This window comes from Hermetia illucens, chromosome 5 (genome assembly GCF_905115235.1).
Source record: "Hermetia illucens chromosome 5, iHerIll2.2.curated.20191125, whole genome shotgun sequence".
Lineage (NCBI taxonomy): Eukaryota > Metazoa > Arthropoda > Insecta > Diptera > Stratiomyidae > Hermetia > Hermetia illucens.
This window is the reverse complement of record NC_051853.1, coordinates 23389646-23398167: the sequence shown is the minus strand read 5'-3', so window position 1 is coordinate 23398167 and position 8522 is coordinate 23389646.

The window sequence follows — 8522 nt, the reverse complement described above, 5'->3', positions numbered from 1 at the left end:
AAAATTCTGGAAATCAAGGCTGGCCCGTGAAAACTTTTGAAAGGGATGCATTCATGCAGATGTAATTGGGAAGCCGACATCCCGGTGGTGTGACTTCAGAAAGCGTAGCAAAAAAGATGAGACGCATAACACCAGCATGCCATGTTGCCACGGCGAGGGAGCGAACGCTCGCCAATAGGCGATCAAACTATTGATAGAATGAAGACTTCGCCGAATTTTGGGTTGAATGTTTTCGAGCAAGAAGGATCTGCTAAAAATTTAGAGGAAGACCAGATTTTCGTGAGAAGCGGGAAGTAAACACGAATCTTTGAGGTAGGTTCTTAGGACCAGCGACCGGGAATATTTGATAGAATTTTGCGCGGATGAAAACCAAAACCCCTGGAAACAGCGTACAAGGTTGTTATGAAGAAGATGAGGGGACAAACACCACAACTTACCTGCTCGAATATTCTTCTCGATAGAGCGATGGCACTCTTTCCCCCGCGTAGAGCGGATCGCAACAAATATAGACAAGCGTCGGACTCTAAGTGTAATTACGCGGTAGCGATTAAATTATTCGAAGTAATTAAAACTTTTTTCTATTCACTAGTGTTTTTCATTATGCGCTTCATCAGTGCTGTCAGTCCAAGGACTTCTTAGTTTTAATTATTTCGAAGCGTTAGACGTCTTCACCATATGTGCGGTAACTGAAGAGGAACTTGTGGAGATTTGGCGGTAAATTTATCAAAATAAAGTTCCCTATTTAGATACTGTCAATAAAGCTCTTAAACTCACTGTTAAGACCAGATCCGCCAGATTTATCGGTGTATTTGAGACATGCATGGTAAAAGAGAGCTGCATGAAAGAAGGAAACAGTAGTTTTGCTACCGAAACCCAATAAGAAAGTGGGGCATCAATCATCATACTTGGTTGGTTTATGGACACGGCATGGAAGATCCTGGAAACAGCCATCTACAACAGATTTTTCCCTATCAAAGAATAAAGGGGGCCGACATTTTGGTTTTCGTGACACCCATTCAACGGTCGACGCCGTAGACATGCTGTTGAGCCTGCTCGAGATGCGATGTTCTTCAATAAACGCTGTTCCAAAGAAATGTCGGACGTCAAAAATGCATTCAATTCAGCCAGCCTGGAATGAAAGAAAAAACTCATTGGCGGAAACAGGTGTCCCTCGTTACTTGAAAGTCATCTTTCAGAAGCAGCATATCGGTACGATACGAATGAGGGACCTAAGCAGCACACCGTCTCGCCAGGGGTATCACAGCGCTCAATGTTGTGTACCTTCCTCTGAAAAGTACTTTACATTGAAGTCCTTATTATTAACGTACCAAAAGAAGCAAGAATAATTGGTTTCGGAGATGATTAAGCCGTGGCTGTCATCGCGGATCAACCTAAAGTTGTTGAAGGACACGCTACGAAGCTATCAGCGCCATAAAAGTGCCATTGATGATAGTTCAGTTTGGCCTTCCAGAACAAAAGACAGAGGCGGTCTTGATTATGTACCGTAAGCAAAGAGAAACGATTAGCATTCGTGTTGGTGGCCACGTCATCACTTTAAAGCTGGTTGTACCCCATGCATGACGTGAAGGTCATTTTCTAGTGACACATGTGTTGAAGGGGCAAATATGAGCATAGGGGGCGGGGGGTGGGGAAGGGCAAATACCAGTGTATCATTAGCGCGGATGATGCCTAATATTAGAGGCCCAAACCATAGATCAATTGTGGCTGGACTAGGTCCCTCTTCATTATTATATGCAAGACCGGTCTGGGAGGAAGTGCTGGCGTGTGAGAGCAATTGTTTAGTGATCTTAAGGGTGCACAGCGCTTTCAGGGCAATCTCAGGCGATAGAACGTCTATTATTGCGGGAATGGTTCTGATGGACATTCTGGCAAGTGAAGCACGGTGACTTTACGAGAAAAAGAGGGTGAATCTACCTGAAAACGAAAGAGAATACCGAAGGACCGTAGAACGCAAGTAGCTGGAAAAGTGGCAAAAATGCTTAGCTATTTTACAATGGACTCACACATTGATTGCCTGCATTGAGGAGTGGATTCAGCGACAACCCGATGGGATTAACTGCCATCTGACTCAATTCCTTTTAGGGCGTGGTAGTTGCAGGAAGTATCTCTACTGATTCGGCCTGAATGATTCTCCCTTTTCCTCTAAATATGATTGCATACTTAAGGCCTCGTAGCATGTTATGTTTTACTGTCCACTATTTTGTTCACCTAGAACACTCCCTGAAAATCAGTAGTTTTCGAAAAATCATCGGGGAAATGCTGTCGGTAGTAAACTTGTGCAAAGTGAACTACGTAATTAAAAGGATTCAGGCGCAATTTGGGAAAGTGGTTTGCGCAAGGATGGAGAAAGTTTGGACGCTGATGGCGCCGTCCTCCCCACGAAGTAACGCTCTGCAGAGGTTGCCTCTCAAGAAGGTGAATGAGGGGGTGAAAAACCCACGCACTGCTGCAATCTGGTCCTGCTGAAATTACTGAGCAGGGATCCAAATATTTTTCCGCATCCATCTTGCCAAGTTTTACGTACACTAGACATTTTCATATTTTAAGAAATGTGGAGCAGTTTCCCTTTCTTAATCAGTTACCTTCAACTAATTACCTGTCTTATTTGCATTTTCTCCCAACGGATAGGTGCTTCGTGACGTTGAGCTCCTTTTGTGAAATCAAGCGGACACACACTAGGCGATAAATCCACGAAGGGGATATAAATGATAAAGGCATTTATAACACATGTTGCGAAAGTCGGTCAATCCCATATCGTCTGTCATGTGGTAAATACAAACCTAAACAAAATCGAAACCTATTAAAACACTTCGACCTATAGAATTCCTACCGCCAATATTAACTCATAATTAATATTAGCATTTTCAGGGTAAACCCAAAGCATCCGAAAATATGTATCTAGGTCAGCCTGCTATCTTCCCTAAGAAGGGTAGAATCAAAAATCCCTGACAACAAACAAGGCGTCCTCTTATATTTAATCTTTCCCTCCAGAAATAGATTAGTGTCCAGATCGAAGACATCCCTTTTTAGGACAGGATTCTTTCGACATGCTGTTCGGCGTATATGCGTTGTATAGAGTGTGATTTTCCCGTCTTTTGTCGTCGTTGTTGCCAAATATGTTGAAGCAATTCATCAGATCCAAACTGCCACTATTCATTTGTCACTGTTGGCTTGTTCAATTTTCTATGACCCATTTTTTATACAGGGAATCCCGGTACGAGAAAAAGTCTCAGCTGAGCATTTTTCTATGTTTTATTTGCACTAGCAAGTTAGTGTGTGCTCACACACTGCTTCACTTATCCTTTTTCAGGCAGCATCATCAATCAAGTTGTCTCCAGAAACTAAGGCGTTAAGATGTGCTACTTCTTGTTACTTCTTGTAACATGGAATCTAATGATTTTTACCGGAAAGGCTCATCACCAAATTGCCTTTGATTTACTGGTGTCTTCGTGGACCACAGTCTCAAGAAGTTGACATCAGGAGTGAAATGAGGCTCATCTTTTATTCCGCACCAGCGGGAATGAGAGGAATTCCTGAAGGAGTGGTTTTCATACATATGCACATACGTTGATGAAATTCGGTTACAGTTTGTCAACGATGCGGCCATTCGGTGGTGGTGGATCCACCCAAAATCAATAATGAAATAAAACCTTCTCCCTTGCATTTATCTGAATAAGTCTGACTTTCTCTGGGCATTTGCGTGGTTCTCCATCCTGCGAAGTGGGATGGAAAACAATTCTCTTCAGAACAATGGGTCTCGAATAAACAAAACGCTCATTTCTATTTTTACCCTCATCTTTAATTAAAACTAAATTAGTTCAACCATAGAAACTCCGCAGACTCCACAGTGCCACCGCAATTCTACGACCCATCCATGAGTAGGCGAAAAGTGTTTCCTGCTATTCCAAGTTTAAAAGTCTCCTGGAATATAGGTCAAATTTCGAGAAGGGGGTGTTTCAATCTGATGAGCATTTATAGTTGTCTTTTGTGGTTCGTAACATTTGCCCTTACATTGAGGGGTGAATATGCCAACAAAGTTCCGTCTTGTCTACATCAGACACCGGACTCTAAACAACATTTCCGACAACGAAACTTTACAGTCGGCAAAACTTTGAATTTCCTATTTCAGATGTCCTCGCACTTTTCAGTTCATCTTGTTTTGTGCTGCCGGTTTAAGGGTTATTTCGATTGGATTCCATTCAAATAGAGAATGAGCTCATTTCATGGACAAGTGGTAGTCAATACTCCTGCATTCGTGGATTCCACGGATAATGATATTTCCAAGAATAGTCGCGTCATTGAAAATGGGTAGACATTGAAAGTACCCCATTTCTCGCAAGATCCGGTCAATTTGAAGTCCCATGCAAGCATATGTTGCAAACAGGCTCATAGGACACCCTTAATGTACTGTTTCCAGGTTCCATCAGCCATCGGAATTTCCTTGTGTTTTCCCAGTTCCGGGAACCACAGAAGATTTCACAAAATTGAGCAGTTTCTTTGCATACCACAAATATGGCTGGCTCCACAAGCGACAAGAAATAGAATTGAATGAAAAAGGATATTCCCGAAGTCTCCACTTTATTCCGAATTTTATTATGTTCCAGGGAAAAATGAAGTTTGATAGGTTTTATGACTGATCCCATAACACATTTTTAAGAGGATAACTCCTGACTGTCCAGTCGAATCGATTGAAATTTCGGATATAGCTCGAAATCCAGAAGTTCGTATGAAGCGCTTTGCAGATGGCATTTACGAGAATTTTGAAGCGTTATTATTTCCTCTGCATAAAATTTAGGTCAGTGGTTTGATGTACGACACTTTCGGTTTTATGGAAGGCGATAGGAACCGATGGGGCATGATGATATAATGTAATAAAGGTTTAGGGAGTTTGTAGGTCAACAATTTTCAAGTGTTCGTCAAGAGTGACATTCGAATTGAACAAATTTCATGGACGAGCAGATATGCACGTTTAAAGGAAGGGTGATATTTGGCAATTGTGCTGGGGTAATAAAATTTACGATTGCATTGTCATAATATCTCCGGTTTAAATAGAGGACGATATCCATTTGAAAATAGGGTTTGAAATGCGCATTAACCTACCACCGGGGTACATATGAGGGCAACTCACATATTGTGAATAAATTTTCAATTTCAATTCTTTTATTGAATTAAAGCATTTTTACGATCAAACTGATCTCTTTCCACCAGAATTCCTTTTCTCAGGGGTTACCACTAGTCTGAAGAAAAAGAAGACCACTAGTCTCGTTACTCCCTAATTCCACCAACGATGGTACCAAACATGATTGAAGTCTACGACGGAGATAATATGGTGAGTGCAACAACACCTCAGCCCGCCTTCATCACCATAAAGTGCTGGTGCTACAGGGTCAGGTGGGTTTGTTTTTTGGGTTTACTCAATAACAGGAGCGGTGACGGGAGAAATCGTGAACAATTCTTCGGGAAATATTAATGATGCTGACAATCTTTAGCCTTTGGCCTAAATTAAGTTATCAAATCGTATTCTAAAATAATAGAACAAGTGGCTCGGTGTTAGCAGTTTACTGGAGAATAAGCACAAAGGTCAGGCAGTGGAGGACTGAGGATGTTACCGATAGATGTGAAAATGTTATATTTAAAATGTTCGTGTAGAATGAACCTTGGCGGGGGCACTACCGTGCGCCGGCGGAGGCGAATTTGCCACGGCAATGCAGTCGTAGTTCATGCCTCCGATGTACCGCCACATCACTCCGCCCCCAGGAGGATTCAGCAGAGGAACCCGGGACGTAGTCCCCCAATGGAGTTACCGGGTGAACCTATCGCTTCGCGGACGCTTTTTTGGAGTATCAATCGGTTAGGTGAAGGCTGTCAGCCTCGCAGAGGAGACCCATTTGGGCTAGGTCTCTTGTTTGAGGTCTTACAGAGTAAGTAGGAATTTTAGTCGAAGATAGGAAACTCCTTGATCTTGTACTTGCAGTTTTCCTTCAGTTTCTGAAGCAATCTGAGTTGGGTGGAGTTGCTTCGAAAATAAACTCAAGGCAGAAACGGAAGTATTTTATAGCGAGGTACGCAGTGAGCAGTTCACTATCGTAGACGCTGAGTTGAGCTGAGCTGATTTGGAAAGAAGCTCAACGGTTGCCAGGTTTGATTCACCCGTTGGTGAAGAGCGGCACCTACCGCTGTGTCTAAGGCGTAGACGACAACAGCACCCCGTCATCAATTTCCACCTCCACTCTGTTTGCCGATGCCGTACAATAGGCTAAATATCTATAAGACGAAGGATAACCTAAAGCCTTATTTGGCTTTGAGATTAGCACATGTTTCTGTTTCCTCCGCTTGTCCGAGAAAATACCTTCTTTGAGGTACGGCGTGAATATTTCAGCGAACCACCTTGAAACTGTTTTGACAGCGATTACCAGAGTTTTATTTGGAATATCATCTAAGCGTGGAGCTTATTTTCGACAATCTTCTTCGCGACTTCCAGGACTTCGTCACTGGTTATCTCGGGATTTATCGGGAACCATCTGGATAGTAAGTAGATTCGATCAACTGGGAAACAAGTACTAATGATACCAACCAGAAAATTAGGGTTAGTAATCGGCGGTGAGCGTTTCCCTTGATTGATGACATGGCCGCGTTGAATGAACCCCTCTTCCCCCCATGGGTCGGAGTCCGCTTCCTTGCATAACCTCTTAAAGTGTTCAGTTTTAGAGATGGCTGCTTGCAGTTCTGGTGCTCCGAGGTAGAGGGGAGGAAGACGGGGTGTCAACCCTGTCGGCTGAATCAAAACCAAGTGGCCCAGAAGAACCTCCACGAGGTGGCACCGGGAAACGCTGTATAACATTGGCTTGCCGGTCATGATGCAGTAGGCGAATGCTTCGAGGCCGCAAGGGCGATCAGACCCGAGTCTGCACGGGGACTCATCTGAAGTGGCTTCGGTCACGAAACCTTACCAGGGGTATACTGGTACCATGGGAACCGAAGTAGCCCCTGGACTCTTATACTTCAGGAGAAGTCCTGTCGTATCTGAGTACAGCTCGGTTGGTTGCGGTTGGCCCCCTTGTGGGAGTTTCATGGGGGTTGTGGTTGTGCTCAAGCGAGAAGGGACCTTCGGGCTCTGATTGTGGTCACAAATTCAATCCGCGTCTTAAGAGGACCATAGGATTAATCCTACGTTAAACAGTAAGCCGTCCCGTAAGGGAGGGGGGTTTGGCCGCGAGGCTTAAGTACCTTCAATGGCTCATGTGCAGTAGAACACTTGGCTTGCTTGCAGTTCTTTCCTCTCCTTTTTATGTTGGTTGTGCAACTATTCAGATTCAGGTCGGTTACAATTTAACGACATTTTCAGGGAGAAATACCTCTCTGATTGATGCTTTTTTGACCACCCAGATTGACGAGCAACACGTGCAAATCTTTCACGAAAACTTTTCAAATGCTACAGTAAGCCTTTGGTGATAAGGTGGTTTGCAGCCAAGTTCATTCCACGGCTGATGACAAAGGATCAAAAAGCGCATCACCAGTAAGTTTATGAGGAGCTCTTAGAAATGGCCAGTGGAAGTCAAAAATTCACCAAGAACAAAAGAAGCTCGCCCGGTGAGATCAACCGTTAAAGTGATGATCACTATTTTCTTCGATTCGAAGAAATTCCTCCCACAAGGTAAGGCAATCAATCGTTATCGATACCTCCAAATCCGCAGAACTTTACGCCAAAAGATTCATCGGGAGAGGCCAGAATTATGGGCAACAGGCGAAAGGTTTTTCCAAAACGGCAACGCGCCTTGCTACATCGCGATCCTCATTCACGAGCTTTTTACTCCTTTAACCCTTCGCCAGCTTCCCTATCCTTCTGACCTGGATCCAAGTGACTTTTGCTAGTTTTCAAAACTCCAGCACACAATAAAAGGATTGTGGTTTCAGACGATCACCATCATCACCATCAACGGCGCAACAACCGGTATTCGGTCTAGGCCTGCCTTAATAAGGACATCCCGGTTTTGCGCCGAGGTCCACCAATTCGATATCCCTAAACGCTGTCTGGCGTCCTGACCTACGCCATCGCTCCATCTTAGGCAGGGTCTGCCTCGTCTTCTTTTTCTACCAATACCAATATCTATATATTGCCCTTATAGGCTTTGCGGGCTGGATCATCCTCATCCATACGGATTAGGTGATCTGCCCACCGTAACCTATTGAGCCGGGTTTTATCCACAACCGGATGGTCATGGTATCGCTCATAGATTTCATCATTGTATAGGTTACGGAATCATCCATCCTCATGTAGGGGGCCAAAAATTCTTCGGAGGATTCTTCTCTCGAACGCGGCCAAGAGTTCGCAATTTTTCTTGGTAAGAACCCAAGTTTCCGAGGAATACATGAGGACTGGCAAGATCATTGTCTTGTACAGTATGAGCTTTGACCCTATGGTGAGATGTTTCGACCGGAACAGTTTTTGTAAGCTGAAATAGACGATGCAGGAGATAAAGGAAAAACGCTAGAGCAGCTGA